The sequence below is a fragment of the Sceloporus occidentalis genome, unplaced genomic scaffold (genome assembly GCF_023333645.1).
Source record: "Sceloporus occidentalis isolate IW3139 unplaced genomic scaffold, rSceOcc1.0.p SCAF_13, whole genome shotgun sequence".
Classification (NCBI taxonomy): Eukaryota; Metazoa; Chordata; class Lepidosauria; order Squamata; family Phrynosomatidae; genus Sceloporus; species Sceloporus occidentalis.
Genome location: NW_028316993.1, coordinates 8,748,649 through 8,765,896, shown reverse-complemented (window position 1 = coordinate 8,765,896; position 17,248 = coordinate 8,748,649). Strand labels below are relative to the sequence as shown.

Genomic DNA, 17,248 nt, shown 5'->3' with positions numbered 1-17,248 from the left:
CTTCACACTCACCATAAAAAGAGGGCTGCTTGAGGGGGATGCCTTGAGGTGAGGTGAGCTCTTCCATCCCTCCTCTTCCAGTTCCCAGCATAGTAGCAACATTTTGCAGACTAGTAACTTCTGAGACTGTGACCATACAGTCAGCCCTCCTTATCCGCGGATTTTTTTATCCACGGATTCAAGCATCCACAGCTGAAAATATTTTTTAAATATACAAATTCCTATAGGCAAACCTTGACTTGCCCTTTTATATAAGGAATACCAATTTACTATGCCATTATATTTAATGGGACTTGAGCGTCCATGGATTTTGGTATCCACGGGGAGCCCTGGAACCAGCCCCCAGTGGATACCAAGGGCCCACTGTATTTACAAGGCTGATGAACACAAAACTTCTCTTCCTTGAAGTTTGAGAATTATGATTTAAAAAATCCCAAACTTCATAAAACAGTTAAACTATCCAAAGGGCAATTCAGTTGCAACCATTCCAGCTACCGAGAGAAAAAAGGATAATCATTTTGATTCAAGCCACTACTGAGAGCATGATGAATCAGAAGTGTCATACTGTAATGTCTTTTGCACTTGTGGGCCTTTTTCCACAATACAGTTGTAGTGCTATGACTCCACTTTAACTGTTTTGTCTGCATCCTATGGAATCCCAGGGTTTGTAATGTGAAGAGGTACTAAAGCTCTCTGGCTGAGAACTATAACTTGCCCTTAGACTGCCAACTCCAGGATTCCACAGGGTGCAGCCTGGTATTAAAAGTGGAATCACAGTAATATGATTGTCTAATATGAAAGAGTCCCGTTCATTTGTATACACATGAACTAGAGACTAGTGCAAAGGTGGGGAAAAGGTGGTCCTGAAACCATTTTGGGGTAGAGATTTTGTTTTGTCCCCCCCCCCCCCACACACACACATTTTGGGCAGTCCATGTGACCCAAGGGGACTGGGGGAGGAGGAGAAAATTTGCAGCTGGAAACATTTTCTCAGGCTCAGCCTAGTGCTTGAATACACAAATGCATGCATAGAGATACAAATGCCAGTCTGCCAATTCTGTTTCAACCCCCAACCACCCCACCCCATAGCCACCTAGTGAGAGAATCAGTGCTGTTTTGGTTGCCACAATCCTTCCATCCTGAGTATACCCAGATCCAATTAGCATAATGAGAGAAACCAGTTTCGGAAGCCAGGACAAGATAATCTGTTACAAAGCCAATGAACACAGCATCCAGAAGGGCGCAAAGACAGAGCTTTCGTCTATGAATCACCACATATTGCCTATGCGTCCTGCATGCAGGTAGTGCTCCTTTGCAGATAAATGGTGTTACATATAACATGGTGCATGAGAGTATCCCTGCTTTTTTTTGTCTGCAAAATGTCAGAAGGTACAGGGCTCTATTTTCAGAAGCAGAACAACCGTCAACAGCTCTTGGTTAGAACAGATGAGAACATCAACAAAATGTTGTAGCATGGAGCATGCCCTGTTTAGGCTTTCTGGCAATTCTCACTCCCCCGCCTTTCCAACCTAATACAAAGCCAGAATTTCTGCAGCCACTGAGAATATCCAGTTCATGTTGGCCATTTCTGGGATCTCTCTCAAATGATTATTTCCCCTTTAAAAAGTCTCTTTTTCACCTCTATAAACTTCCCACAAACCTGCCAACACCTCCCACGTGTGTGTGCGCTTGCATGTGTGGTGCCATAAGGGTGACAAAAGCAATGGCACTCAGAATCTGAATACTGGAAAGAGAAGCAATATGTGCTCCACAACCCAACAAATTCTTGTAGCATATTCTTTGAACTAGTGGCCAGTAGCCATGCTGGCTGAAAGGTATAGCCTATGGCAAGGAATGCTGGGAGTTGCAGCTTGACAAAATATGGAGGTCCACACAATTCCCACCCCTTGAATATATTATTATGCGGAACCTCCATGTTTAGATGCACTGGGCTGCGGAGGGAGACAGGAGAGAGAAGATTGAAAGAAGTAGAAGAAAAGGAGCCTTGAAATTGTCTCTGGAATGAATAGCTAGCCAAACAGGCCACCTGGTTGCAGTCTCCTCAGATGTGGTGAGATGGAGTGGATCTCTACTTGTGTTATAGTAATTATTTGAAGGGGTGTCTAAGTCAAATTTGGTTGAAAGGTAGACCCATAAAAAGCTTTGGAGAGCTCTGCACTGGACAGCAGGCTGAGCTGCAGGAACCCAGCTTTAGGTCACCTGGGTCACCAGCTTCCCATGTGGCGAGATGTATGTACCTATATATGGTGAGATGTATGTACTGGAAACCATGCCCTTTGAAGAGAGACTTGGGAAGCTAGGTATGTTTAGCCTGAAGAAGAGAAGGTTAAGAGGTGATATGATAGCACTGTTTAAATATCTGAAGGAGTGTCATGGAGCAAGCTTGTTTTCTGCTGCTCCAGAGAATAGGACATGGAGTAATGGATTCAAGCTAGAGAAAAAAAGATTCCACCTCAACATTCGGAAGAACCTCCTGACAGTAAGAGCTGTTCAGCACCTTGGAAAATGGCGGAACCTCCGCCTTTGGAGGCTTTTAAACAGAGGTTGGATGGCCATCTGCTGGGGGTGCTTTGACTGTGTATTCCTGCATGGCAGGGGGCTGGATGGCCCTTGAGGTCTCTTCTAACTCTATGATTCCATGACTCTATGACTCTACCTCTTTTTGGTTCTTTCCCAGGGTGCATTTGTCCAGCTAAATTAGCACCTGCACATTTTAGGCCAACCTCCTTTCTTTTGACGACAAGTAGAAACCCACTGTAGCAACGGGCAGGAGAAAATTCACTGGGGTCTAGCAGTTAGGGTCCAGAGTTTCCAAGGTGTGGGGCATGTTGGATTGATGTGCACAGAAACCACATCCTCTTCAGATGAGTCCCCCTCTTATGGGGCTTTTCTTACTGGGAGGAATTCCTGGCACGCCCAGGGACACATTCTTTGCACGTTTCCCCCCACTCCAGCATGCAGGCATACCTCCCAACATCCCCTGCAGAAAACACAGGGAGCCACAAAAGCTCCCTGTTTATTTCCCCCTCACCCCACGCACACACTTGCAAACCACCAGAACACGCACAGCCTGGAAATCTGCACAGTGGAATCCCACTCATTGGAAACAGGCAAACTCTTATGTTTGTCCCTCACTTTTGTGCAAGGTTCAAAAATGTTTGTATGTTTGTCCCTCATTTTTTGGCTCAGAGTGCCCTTCTCTCCATAGTGCAGGGTTCTCCTCTTTCTATAGAGATACTATTTGCAACACATGGGATTCAACCGCCCAGCACTGCGCTCTTGGTATCATTGCTCTCAAATGAATAGATTCCCCCCCTCTTCACCATAATGGCTCCTTTGGCAATGGAGTGCAGCCATTTGGGGGCCAGAGTTCAGCAGCAACCTGAAAAGCTCTGCCGCAGCAACATACAATTATCTGGTGCAGAGGCTGAAATCAAAGCAGCCCCAGTTTGGGAGAGATGTTTACAGCATCTCAGCAGACATATGTGAAGTGCTCTCGTTTTATTTATATCCTGCCTTTCTTCCAAACTGGCGGACAGAAAGTTCCAAAGCAGATGCCCATCCAGGCATCATGCTTGAATCAGAGCCAATGATAGCTGCAGTTCTGACAACAGTGTGGCGAATCCACTTTGGGTTTCTGTTTGAAATTTAAAGGCACTATATAACATACTCACCTCACTTGGTGGCTACAGTTCTGCACCTTTAATAGCTCTTTTAATGTTCAGACTAAAACCTGCAGCAGATCCATCTCCCCACTAACCCAGCAGCCACCTACCACTACTGGCTGAACCTGTTTAGCTTCAGTAGTATTACTGGACAAGCCATACACTGAAACTTGCCAACACCCCCTCCCCCCCAAACAAACAAAAAATCATGGTATGGATAACTGTCCTAAGGCCAGAATACAGAAGCTGCCTTAATCTAGGCTATATTTCAGAGGAAGGAACTGGCAAAACCACCTCTGAGTATTCCTTGTCTAAGAAAACCCTAAAAATTCATGGGGTCACCATAAATCAGCAGGCGATTTGAAGGCATATACACACAGAGACAAAGATATAGCACAGTTCAGAAAATGACTTTTTTAAAACCCAGGCTCCCAGAATCTTCCAGCCAAAACAGCCAGTGGAAAAGTATTTAACATTGAAAGCTCTGATATACAGAAACACTTATTCAATAGCATGCTTAGACTGAGGTACTGAGGCTGAAATATCAAGTTCCTTGTTGCCCTCCTTGAGTTTATGCCTGAATTAAGCTTGGGATTAAGATCACTGATGTTTATGTCAGGAGTCATAGTCCTTTTACTTTTAATCCAACTGCGGTGTTGATATTTGCTTATCCTAAATTCTGGGCCTTGCCTTTGTGCATAAATGTTAGTGTTTCACGTGGCCATGCAATGGCTGCAACTCAGTCTTAAGCTGAAATATCCTTACAGAGAAGTGTAGCTGTGGCCCAGATGTCTTCCTGAGCTTTTCTGAGGTAGTCACATTCAGCAAAAGGGGATGTTTTAAAATTGCAGTCTCTTTGCACTGAACTCTGAGTCACTGGCATGGATCTGTTCTCCCGTTCTGTCTCCCTGCTTGCAAGCCCCCTGTTGAGATAGATCCTCTGGTGGAATAAAAGAAGAAGCAGGATCCAACCCTAATTATTAATGAGGATTTTCATCAGCCTGCAGAACATATGGGAAACCTAGCTTCAACTTCCTCCTAGCAGCAGCTCCCTGCCTGCCTGTGCTCGTGCGCCATGCTGCATTGCCATGGTGAATCTGATCATGTAGATTTCACAGCCGAGTAAACAGCCACACACTTGGGCCTGCTTCCTTTCCATGCTCACTCGAGCTTACAGAGATGTGGAGAGATGGATCTGGGGATAAGGGGGAAACAAACATGCCTCTCAAAAAGAGATGACAACTGAGATGAGGAGGAAGCGAAAGCCCTGGAAGTCAGGACATTGCAAACATGCAGCACATGGGAACAGGGATGGGGAAATCACTCATTTGGCTTTCTTGTGCACCCAATGCTCTTTTTTTAAAACCTTAAGTTTTTTTCAATTTATAATGTATGCAGAAATGTGTGAAGTTCAGTGAACTCTTCAAAAATGAACTAAATCTGCTACTGGCTAACTTTGACAGATAGAGCTATTTCCAGCATGGAGAGGACCATATTGCACTTGCCTTATCTATAGGTGTTAAAAGATTAAGAACCTCAGGCGGAGGAATGGAGTGGCAACCACTATTCAGCACAAGCTTTTGGCTTTTCCAGAAGAGGCAAATGCTGCTGGAGGTTGCAGTATTTGTAGCGATAGTTCCTGGGGTTTTCTCCCCTTCTTCTTCTTTTAAATAGGCAACATTATTTATGGCCTGGGCTCTTTACTGACAATTCCTGGCACTCACTGCAACATTTTTGCTATTTGTTGTTGTTCTTATTTGTTGTCAATTTATGGTAACACTATGAATGAATGACGTCCAAGAACTCTGGTCAATTGCTCTGCTCACATCTTTCAAACTCAGGGCTGTGGTTTCCTCGACTTAGTCAATCCACCTGTAGTGTGGTCTCCCTCTTTTCCTACTGCCTTCTACTTTACCAAGCATTATAATCTTTTCCAATGAGTCTTATCATCTCCTGATACATCAAAAGTATGACAACCTCAGTTTAATCATTTTTTTTTCTAGTGAGAGTTCAGGTTTAATTTGCTCTGAGGCTGCAGCTACACTACAGAAATAATACAGCTTGACGCCGCTTTAACTGCCATGGCACAATACTATGGAATCCTTGGATTTGTAGTTTGTTGTCATACCACACTACAACTCCCAGCATTTTACACTACTGGTTTTGCTGGCTAAGGCAGCTGGGAATTGCAACTCAATCTCATCTGGAGGACTGCACAATTCCCATCATTGGTATGTAGTCATTCACATGCGCACTGCTGAATGTCTGCCCATCACAGACATTGCAGACATGCTGCAGGCTGCTAAAAAAGGAGCTGGAGATCCCTTTTCTCTTTTCCTAGCAGGTTAGTAAACGAAATATTCAGGCTAATAATGCTGGAGGACTTATTTACAATTTTCTGTTAATGCAGCATTGGCTGCACAGGCCAGCGCTGGCTATTTTGCAGGTAGAAGCAGGGATGTAGCTAGGATTTTAGGAAGGGAGGGGTCCAGACCAAGTGCCACCTTTATAATGGGGCTTGGGTGCAGCGGTGCAGCAGCACACACCATTCATTTTTCTAATGGAAGGGGAGGTCCGGACCCCAAGAGCCCTCCCCTTGGCTACGTCCCTGGTAGAAGTGGATAGCGTGTACAGGCATGCCTCAGTTTACAAAGCCCCCGACAAAGAAGCTCCTTTTCATAAAGTATTTTTATGTGCACCCACCCCTTTTCCTTCCTTCTCCTCTGTCTAGCTGGAAGAGTTTTTTAAGTAGCATCAGTACTGTGAGGATGGTGAAGGATGGTAAAGGAAGGATGGGGAAACACAGGCTTTCAGTGTCAGATTGCCAGCAGAACATTTGCAGTAAGCAATGCAATTTGAGCTGAGAAAGAATAGGATTCCACTCTAGGTGATCCTACTGGACAGTTCCAGAGTGCGATGAGGGGAACTTTATCAGATGCTATTGCTCTTGCTAAATTTCTAAGTTCTGGCAGGTCAGGTAGAGAACCCCTGCTGCTTGCAGGTCTATACTAAATCAGCTCAGAAAGCCACTTTTGGTAGGCCAGGGCAGGAAGAAACCTGGTAGGAGGGCTTTGGGAAAAGTAGTAGGGAAAGGCTATAATTCTCTTGGGTAATTACAACTTGTGGACGAAGGAGAAGAAAATTAGTATGGATTGCACTGCAAGTGGAGGTAATTACTCAGTGGGAGAAGGATAAGCAAAGGAGGCAAAACCCAGCAGTTAAATCTTTTCCCTATCCCTTTTCCATCCTGCTGAGAAATGGCTCAGCTGCTGAATTTTTTACTGCTTGCTGTGCAGCTGGTTAAGGCGCAGAAGGAAAAGAAAAAAAGATGAACTCTATGCTATCAGCCAAAGGCTGACTTCAATTTCAGAAAAGTTTTTGGGAGCCACATGTCAGTGGTGGGGTGGTCAAGCCAAAGGCAAAAAGACAGGACCAACTCTATTTCAAGCAAGTTTCCAATTCTTATTTTCTACCACCTATTGCATTCTTTCCCTTGTTAATGTTATTTTTTTCCTAACTAGAACGTGGACTTCACAATGGAAGGCCAGTTTCACACTGAACCTGCCTTATCCCTAATTTTAAAAACTTACTTTTTTGCTTTGGATTTTGCAGGATCATCCAGAGCACTCTGTAGCAATGCTGTGCAGCTCTCTGCACACATGTCCCCACTGTGTCACCTGGTGCCAGCACTGCTGGCGCAAGTCACTCCTCTGTAGTCACAACAAGGTGCCTGGTGTCTATTACATGGCTGGGCACCTTGATGTGATCTCAGAGAGACTGACTTGTACCAGCAGCAAAGGTGCTGTGTAACACAACAGACACACATGTACACATAGTCATTCGGCATCCCGATGGATTGCAAAGGTAATCAGGGACTCTGAGCCAACTCCAGGGCTTCTTAGAGTATTCTGGCTGATGTAGACAAGCCTTGAGAGAAGCACGACCAATGAAGCCATATCTAGGGGGTACAATAACTATGCAGCAGCAATGCTGTAGAGTCTAAGGATTGGCTTCTTAAATGAGGCAGCCAACGACTGCTGTTGTTCCTCTCTTCAGGAAGACTTGGCAGGATACTGAGCAGTAAATACGCCCACCAGGATGAATCTTTGCGTCAGATCATTAATCACCCAGGATCTTCAAAGATTGTCTCAGCTGCCTAATTTGCTTTTGTCAATGTCCCATGCATCCCCTATAGTAAGGGGGAGAGCAAGGGTCCCTATTGATATTTGCTGGCTCTGGAGCCCCTAATTTTTCTACAGAAAACAATGGCAAAGGATGCCCTTCAAAGCTTGAGGGAAGCACTGTTTATTCTCGAATCACATCCCACACAACCCCTGTACTTTTAAATATGGAAAATGGCGGCTGCATCCTGTGCAGCAGTTAAGAGATCATAAATTGGATTTGCAATCACAGAAATAGTAAAAGAGTTCTCATACCTGGGATCAAGTATTGATCAGAATGGGGACTGTAGTCAAGAAATCAGAAGAAGACTAAGAATATGGAGGGCAGCTATGAAAGAATTAGAAAAGATCCTAAACAGCAAAGATACAACTGAGCACGAAAGGCCGAATTGTACAAGCAATTGTATTTCCTATTACTATGTATGGATGCAAGAGTTGGATAGTTAGGATAGTGGATAGGAAGAAAATAAATTCATATAAGATGTGGTATGGGAAAGGAGTGTTAAGGATTCCATGGACTAAACGACAAAATAAATGAGTCCTGGAACAGATAAAGGGAGGAATCTTCTTGGAAGCCAAGATGACTAAACTTGAGACTCTAGAGATGGAATAGGTCCTAAATCACTAGATATCAGGAATTAATCCTGCTGGGAAACTGCATGCTAAGACTTAAATTGGTTGGTGTTCCTATCTATGGCGATTTCATTCACATGTTTTATCAGCCCATTGGGAATTGCTCCCAGAACACATATCAAACACTGGAACCACAGCTGTTTTCTTTTCCCAGTGATGCTGAATCTCAGTTTGCAGGACTTGATAGAGTGGAAACTATGCAGTTTGCCATCCACATAGAACTGCTGGGAACATAAGCATGAAACATTTGTCAAAAATGGTGTTATAAAAATCTATGAGACTTTAAGATTTCAGCCAACGAACAATTAGGACATCATGTGCCAGATGTATAGTGGTTGAGAAAAAGAAAGTTTGGATTATAGATGTGGCTTCTCAGGGGACAGCAGAAATAAAGACAAAGAGAGGGAAAAGACAGTAGTAGCAGGCTTCTTGGTGACAGCAAGACCTCTAATATGCAATAGCTGCTTTAGACATCTGGCCTTAACACGCCGTCTTTTGCAGACTGGCCTCAGCTATGTACCTGCCTATGACCTTTCTGATTTCTGTTTGTTGCTCTTCAGAATTCTGAATGGCGTTTCCTAATCAAAATTTCAAAACGCATGCCAATTCTACTGGGCTTTGCAAACGGAAAGATTTTAATTCCTTGGGCCTTTGTTTGGAGCCCTCACAGAGGGAAATAATCTGAATCTGTATCCAAGGGAACCATCCTTGTGATTTGGTTGAATGAAAGGAAAGGCTAATTGATCTAATCTTCAGTCATCTTCCATTTATATAGGCTATTAACCCTACATAAACCTCAAAAATCTTTGTTCCCTCATATATTTGAACACAGCCATGTAAAGTATTGTGGGATGTTATCTTCTATGGTGACCAGGAGTGCTTTTGCACAAACTAGTGTACCAACTGTGCCTGTTCCTGGAGATGCCTGATCTGGCTACAGTGATACATGCCTTAGTTATACCCTATTTGGATTGTTGTAATGCAATCAGCTGTTAAGTGGAGATGGTTACATGGATCATACAATTCTCCTACTACAACATCTATGCTGCCTGTCTGTCTATTTCTGGCCACAACTCAAAGTGCTAGCTATGAGCAATACATTTCCAAACAGCTTAGGTCCTGGATGATAGACCATAACTCTTTGTATGAGCCTGTCTGGAGTCTAAGGGCCTGAACAGACAGGCCAAAATAAAGCAGCTTTGGGTCACTTTGGAGGTATGCTGTTTAAATGACACACACATCTTAAGAGGCCAGAAGCTGTGCCAAAGCTGCACTCCATGGAGCGTGACTTTGGTGTGGCTTCCGGCCTCTTAGGACCCCTGCTTTTAGGTGCCCCAAAACAGCTGTACGTGAGCTAATAAAATCCCTCCTATTAAATATTGGTGGTGCACTGGTGGGTGGCCTCTGAAACCCTAGCATTTTGGGTAACAAAGGTCTCTCATCACTATTGTATGCTAGCAAGCTCCTGTCGGTGAGTTAATCTGACTGGCAAACAAAGAAAATGGGAAATGAACAAACCCTGTGAGCATGGGAGATTAATTTACAGCTCAAGCTCTGATATGGATGCAAAAAGTGCCTGATCCCATAAGAGATACACATGGTTTTGTGTGTGCCCAAGAGTGTGTTTGCATGTTCGAGAAGACTCGCGCCTGCACGTAGGTATCAGTTCTGGCTGGTACTCCCCTTTCCTGCCTCCAGTACTGGTGTCAAACTTTCCTCCTACAGGCAGCAGCTGTGCCCGCCTACCCTTGGCAAGCAGCCTGTTCATACAGCACCTCCGGCGTAAGGGCCCCAAGCTGACTTTTCAAGGGAGCAGCTTGCAGGAGGAGGAACAGCATTTGACAGTGATGTGGCTGATGACTAGAAGAAGAGGAAAAGATTTCACATGTGCCTGCAAACAGAGAATTAAAGAGCTTTGCTGGTGTCCTCCATTCCCCGTTTTCTTTGTTTGCCAGTTTTTAACTAGTTAAAATTCTCATCAATCCCAATGCCATCCCAATCACTGGACCTGCTCATTTCATGAAGACCGAGTTTAGTTCCACAAAGGAGACCTTTCCCTCCTTTGCCCTCCTCCTCTCTGCTGGATGACAATGGCTTGTGTAGTTAAAAGCAGATTGTGCTCAGTGCAGCACTGGGAAACAGCAGCTCTGGAATGGCACTGCCTGGCAGTGCCACCCCAGCAAAGGTCACAGAACAAAGCTGCTTGTCCCAAGGAAGACTCGGCTGTTCCTTGCAGAGCTGAGCCCCTGTTTGCTTACATCAGGGAGTGACCATGTTGCAGTTCAGCTTTGGAAAAGTTCCTTTTTCAGTTGTTTGATATTGTGTGCCTTAAAGTCATTTCTGACTTATGGCGACCCTAAGGCGAACCTCATGGTAGGTTTCTTCAGAGAGGGTTTACTATTGCCATGCTCTGAGGCTGAGAGAGTGTGACTTGCCCAAGGTGACCCAGTGGATTTCCATGGCTGAACCAGGATTCAAACCCTGGTCTTCAGAGTCATAGTTCAACAGTCAAACCACTGCACCATGCTGGCCCTCATACTTCTTTTTTGGAATTACTACCCAAATCCCCAATTTAATGTCACTAAGTGTGTGGCCATATGGTACAACACTGATGAATGGAAATATTAAAAAGTGACATTTGCCAAGTTCTGGTTCAGATGCAAGCAGAAGGACCTGGGTTTGCTCTTTTTTAAGGCTGAAATCCCAGAGTGGCACCAAGTGGGCCAAACCTCAACTCTGCTTTTAGACTTTCTATCCAAATCCCTTCTCTACACCTGATAATCTTACTCAGTTAATCAAATGAGTATTAATAGGTTAATTAATTGGCTAAGGTTGCACTCTGGTACCCACTTACCTAAGTGCAAGCCTCATTGAAATTAATGAGAACTACTTCTGAGGACAGATATATAGAGTTGCATTGTAAACCTGCACAAATAACTATAGCTTTGAAGGGGGGAAAATCCCCTCCTGGACTGAAATTGATGCTCCCTCCTCTACGATGGTGCCTGCCATTGATCATTATTAAAACTATTCACCCTTTTATTTTGATCAGTGAATCAGAGTTGTTTTTTAGCTGATCAAAAAACCGAGTTGTTAAATTTGCCGTGTTCGTTTCTAGCCTTTTTAGTCTTTATTCTTAAATAATAGAAGTTGTTGATGACTATTATTATTTCTTAATAATATATTTTAACAATTTTTTTTTTAATTTTGTAATAGGATACAGTCAGCCCTCTGAATCCACAGATTCTTTATCCATGGATTCAAACATCTACAGCTTGAAAATATTCAAAATATATTTGAAGATGCGTTCAAAAAAGCAAACATTGATTTTGCCATTTTATACAAGGGATGCTATTTTACGATACCACTGTATTTAATAGGACATGAGCATCCACAAATGTTCGTATCCACAGGGGATCCTGGAACCATTGCTTGGATACCATTGCTTGTTCAAAGCAAAGCTTTAAAAGCATAGTCAAACAAGCAGAGGATATTAAGCAAAGAATACTTAAAAGAAATTGAGAACTTTCTGGGACACTTTCTGACGGAGTAAAGATTTTTAAAAAATCCATTAGTTACCAAAACTGAAAAAACAGCACAAATGTTAAAAATAGCACTCTGTCTTTATAGATAGGCTGAAGTAAACAGAAGACTGATGCATTTGTATCCAAATAGCTCTCAGATTGTTTGATTTTAAAGAACTGGCACACAGCAAAATGATTTGTTATATTTTCCATGTTGTTATACCGGCTATTGTGGTATTTCTCTATGGAAAACTTAAAGGGACATTTTGAGGTTTTAATGTAGATCTCAAAGCAGTTGAATGCACACTTTGTCATGATTTTGCTAAGCAATACAAGTGAAGAGGAATAGACACTGCTTGGGCTACCTAAGAAGTATCAGGATCCAAGGAAGGCTTTTGATATGCATTCTGTCAATCAATGTGGTTCTTATGGTGTGGAGGATAGAAGAAGATGCCTGCATTTAGAGAACACAGCAGGTATACTTTGAAGGAGTGATATAGCTATTATAGGCAGCAACAGTGGTGAGGTGTCTGGAAATGAAATCCTACAGTATGAGGAACAAGTGAAAAACGTGGGTATAATTGAGGGCTTGTCTCCACCAGTGAAAAATGATGAACTCATCCCAAAGCCATTGTTAGCAGTGCTCATGACATATGGCAACTTCCAAGGAGATAGCATTAAGGGTTTTGGCCCTTAACCCAACTTTACTCTGAATTAAGGAAAGTCAAGGAAAACCCTGGTATTCCCTGGAAACCTAAGAGTAACCTCAGGTTATTTGGGTGGATGGACAGCTGGACTGAGTCCAGTTTGGCCTGATCCATAGCCTACATGCCAAGAGCCATGCCATACCCCCTTTTTGTGCTGAGCAGCACAGGGAAGGGGAAGGTCTTTAAGCAGAGGCTGGATGGCCATCTGTCGGGGATGCTTTGATTGAGATTTCCTGCATGGCAGAATGGGGTTGGACTGAATGACCCTTGTGGTCACTTCCAACTCTACAGTTCTGTGATGGCCTGTTTTCGGAGTTGCAGCTACTTCTGCTGCATAAGCAGGAGCTCCATGTAAAGCCTGTTCAGAACACCGTCACTTCTGCTGGCGTCAGAATGGGGTGCCAATGCAATCGAGGGGTACAGTGACCCCCTCCTTGTTGACCACATGGCAGGGGTCCCTTATCTGACCTCAGCAGAAGTGACAGTGCACTGGACATCACAGACTGTTGCTTGGACACTAAGCCTTCTGAAGCAGTGGTGTTTTGAGAAATGGATGCGCATATTTTAATATTAAGTTGAAGATGTTACATAAGAAAATTATCCAGCATAATGACGATAAACTCGGATGTACTGTAAACATACACACACACACACACACACACACACACACTATGCCATACTGGATGGACTCTAAAAAGCACATGGAGGGATAACGAGAATTAGGAATAGATTGTTTCATATATTGTTGGCACTTATTCATACATACATACGTTATTTATTACGTACAAAGCTAGAATACAATAATGACCAAATATCCATATAGACACGACACAATCATGGTGTCCATACAAATCAACGAGGAATCTAAAATGGAATAAAACTTTCTATCGCGCGCCAAATTACAGGGTAATTTAAAGGGGTTATAGAAATATTACAAAAGGGTTTCTTTGACATAGTTACTTAAGTGTCAATAGCAAGAAAATAATAAAAAATATAAAAAGGTATATCCCATCCATATGCATGTAGATGGCAAGTCAAACAATTTTTAAAAACAGATACAATTTCATACAACAAGTTACATAATCTTTGCAGTAATAATGGCAGCTATAGTTAATTTTATCATTAATTCTACAAGGTTTACTGTATCTGTTTCAAATATCTTATACGGAGAGTAATAGCAGCTCCAAGGAATTTAGCAACTCTGTTGGTAACATATTGGTTGCAGTCTGCTAAAAGATATTTGACATAGGATTTATTCTCTCTTCCAGCTAGTTGTTTAATGATAGGAGTTATATAAAAAGCACAGGTCTCTATATAAAGGGGGCAACAGAGAAGGATGCGACTGATTGATTCGACTTCCTCTAGGCCACAAGGACAAAACCAACAACGGTAAGGTACTTTTTTGTATCTTCCTTCCAGAACCGCAGATGGAAGGATATTTAACTTTGCCAGCATGAAAGCCCTTCTTTGCTTAGGGATGGTCAGATATTCCAAGTTATCTGTTAACTGTAATATTTTGTAATAATAAGAATAAGAATAAAAACAAAATGCGAACAAAAAACCCAATATGTGTCAGTGAGGCGATCTGCATCTCAAAGAAATGAGTGTGAATGCCTCCCCAGTTTGTCTATCCTGCTCTCAGTTTCCCACTTTGTCTTCAGCTTAGTTCAATTGCTGCAAACTGAGTTCATGGTGCAAATGTAGTTTGCAATGCATTAACTAAGCAGGGAGGAAAGGAGAAGAAGGGCTGGAATTGTGCCCTTCTGACTAAGACAAAAGTAAACTGCTGCAGCCTCTCTTACGTTGTATGTTCATCCTGATTAATAACTTCTGTCGTCTTGACCATAATCTAGTATTGCTTGGCCACATGTATCCTGGTTTTCATCTGTGAAATGCTGGAGAATATGAGCTGACTCCCACGTAAATGTGCATGGACTGATGAAGACCCACCAACATTTCACAGATGAAAAGTGGGACATGTGTGGCCAAGCATCATCAGAATGTTACCAAGATGACTAAACTTATTAAGGAGGAAGAAGTCACATGCTATGAGAGGATGCAGCAGTTTGCTTTTGCCTGAATCTACTGGGAAGAGCCCCCTTCTATTCTCCCACTGAGTTCAAATTACTTTTGCGCTTTGGACAGTTTGCAGCAATTGGCGTAAGCTGAGAGCAAAGTGGGGAATGGTAAGAGGAGAAAGAAACCAGGAGATTTTCATAGAGTCCCAGATAGGAAAGGACCTTATGCGATTCAACCTTTGATGCAGGAAATTTATTGTTACTATACAGTTTGGCCAATATTATGAACCAATTATGGAACAGTGCTATATCAATGCTATAACACGTTTTTACTCTAATTTAGCCCAGGTTAGGGGAAAAAACCTCACAGAGCAAGAATATAAATATATATTGCTGGCTTGGTGTGAAAGAGCAAAGCTGTTTTCCATCTGGTGCTAAAACTTTCTCCTTGCACTCAGTGCCAATGCTATCCAGAAACTGCAGCTTGTTCAAAGCCGCCGTTGCAAACAAGCCTTTTTGGTCATATCTTCCTGCTGCCCTCTAATGGATAAAATCACATTTACATCATGCCAAATAGCAGCCTTCCTGAGATAGTCTTCTTGTGCCTTTAACAGATGCAGGCATAGGAGTTTATCACTTGTGGGCTTTTTCAACTTTCTGTTCGGGTTAATCCCGAACATTGTCTGAAAAACGACCCACAAATGTAGGTTGTTGTCAGTTTCAATTTAGTTTCTGTGTGGGATTCGTCCCATGTGATAAACTCATAAGAAGAAACAGAACAGGTAATGCCTTTCCTGCCATAGAGGAGTAGTGCTGGGTGCACTGAACTATCAGTCATCTACTGAAACTCTTAGAAATTTTAGCATGCTGTCAAAGGTACAAGCGCCTTGTCAAAGAAAAGAAACTTGCCATAGGATGGGCATCCCTAACCTCGTGTCCTCCAGTCAGTTGCTCTCCGTTATCTCCAGCCAGCATGACCTGTGCATCTTCTCAATCTCTGTGTCTGCTAGTGTCCAGGTATACAATCCTCTTACCCTAGGTGACCTCTCTCTTTGTTCCCTTCTCATAAAGACACAAACACACACCCTATGAATCTTCCTTCCTTAGAAACGAAGCAACCGGCAGCCTCCCCCCCCCCAACAGCTTCATTAAAATTTGGTATAGTCAGGTAACAGGTTGGTCTGGAATATTTTGTCACTTTAGGCTAACCAACAATGATGCCACACACAGACACACACCCTAAAGTCGGCTTCAATTATTTGGGCACGCGAAGCAGAAAAGTCCACAGACAACCACTTTCCATCCCTTACCATAAAAAGATTAATTAAATAGCTAACCATTTGCCCTCCCATGACGCCAAATCTGCTAACTGAGGCTACTGCTTCAGTCTGTCTAATTTTATGACCAGCTCTGGTCACTATTCTACCAAGTGCATCATTGGCCATATAGGGCTCACCGGCAATAAGGAAGGGGAAAATATGTTTGGGAGTACAAGTCCCACCAAAAACGTAAATACATGTAATCAAATATATTTTAAAAAGTAGTTCCTCAAAGTAACTTTTCCAAGTTGCAGTTGACTACCAGCTGTGCTTCAACCTACTCCTGTATTATCCCAGGAACCATCTAAGGAACTGAATTTCTCAAGATTTATTCCCATTTCCTTCCTGAACTTGAATGGAGAAACAGCTCCAATCTCTGACATATACAGTTAAGAAGCACATCCATTCCCCTTTCTTGCCATTGGTCTTCTCTCAAACTCAGAAAAGTTCCTTTTTTGGGAAAGAACTCCCAGCATCCCCCAATATTGGGGGATTCTGGGACTGGCAATGCCTAAAAATAACGTTTCCAAGCTCCAAATATCCTTCCAGAAGCAAATTAAACACCAAAACGAGAACTCACCTAGAATCCTGGGTGGAATCTTTGCTTCTTCAGCTCAAGCAAATATTGTCCCAGAAAACCAGACAAGACTCCAGACTCAGCCAAGGGTACCAGGATATGCCAGCCTCAGTGGCTGGCTAAAGCCAAGGCAGATCAGCCTGCAGCAAGCAAAAGACAATCCCAGAACAATGGGGCTCCTGTGTAGCCTTCAGTGTAAGGAGCAACAGTGGCGAGAGATGTCAGGATGAAGTGATGCACAGATGTGCCTGACGTGGTGACTGCATTTAAGTATCCATGGAGGGGAGGGTGAAAGGGATAGGCAGTGGGGGAGTGAGAAAGAAAGAAAAAATCCAGAAAATGAATTAATTATAAATGGGGATCTATCTAGTTTGGGGATACCATTGCTTTCATCATCAGAGAGATCTTCCATCTTTAATATGGTGTGAGGGACAGAAATCAGTGGATTGGATTGATCGGGTAGGTCATCCACGCAACATCAGAGTGCTGATCTCAGTGTGGAAAACAGTTTTTCAACATTCAACTGTACTTTTCGGAAGTCATGCCAGTATTTCTTTTACATGTTGATCCCATGCAGGAGTCTGAATCCCATGATGACATGGG

At 43.0% G+C, this 17,248-nt stretch overlaps 1 protein-coding gene across 1 annotated transcript in view; it reads right to left on the bottom strand.

Annotated features, from left to right (window-relative positions):
- MAG (myelin associated glycoprotein) overlaps positions 1-16,798 on the bottom strand; it is a 48,495-nt gene extending 31,697 nt beyond the window's left edge. Inside the window, exon 1 of the mRNA XM_089478447.1 lies at positions 16,649-16,798. The gene's annotated coding sequence lies outside the window, so the exon portion shown is untranslated. The remainder of the gene's footprint in view (positions 1-16,648) is intronic.
- Between the last annotated feature and the right edge of the window lie 450 nt (positions 16,799-17,248).